General features: G+C 69.7%; 1 protein-coding gene across 1 annotated transcript in view; it reads right to left on the bottom strand.

Moving 5' to 3' along the window:
* Nucleotides 1-251, bottom strand: part of TNS3 (tensin 3) — an 84,539-nt gene that overhangs the window by 61,224 nt on the left and 23,064 nt on the right. The window lies entirely within an intron of this gene.

Here is a 251-nt window from a genome sequence, read left to right as displayed (position 1 = left end):
CGACCCTCACTGTCCCCGCTCCCCACTGTCAGCTCAGCTCTTGGCAGCTGAGACAAGTGAATGGCAGGGGTGGGTGCAGCCTGGTCTGCAGGTGGCACCCTGGGGCGGGGGAGGGACCGCAGCGCATGTGGAGGGGCTGGTGGACTCTGGCCCTGGGAGGAGGGGCTGGAGCTGTCACCTGAGATGAGGACACAGGTGTGAGAGGACGGCGGGGAGGGAGCCGGGCAGGCGGGGCAGCCAGCAGAGGGCGC

Source organism: Myotis brandtii, unplaced genomic scaffold (genome assembly GCF_000412655.1).
Source record: "Myotis brandtii unplaced genomic scaffold, ASM41265v1 scaffold743, whole genome shotgun sequence".
Classification (NCBI taxonomy): Eukaryota; Metazoa; Chordata; class Mammalia; order Chiroptera; family Vespertilionidae; genus Myotis; species Myotis brandtii.
The sequence above is the reverse complement of the archived record's forward strand: the minus strand, read 5'-3'. Positions and strand labels throughout refer to the sequence as shown.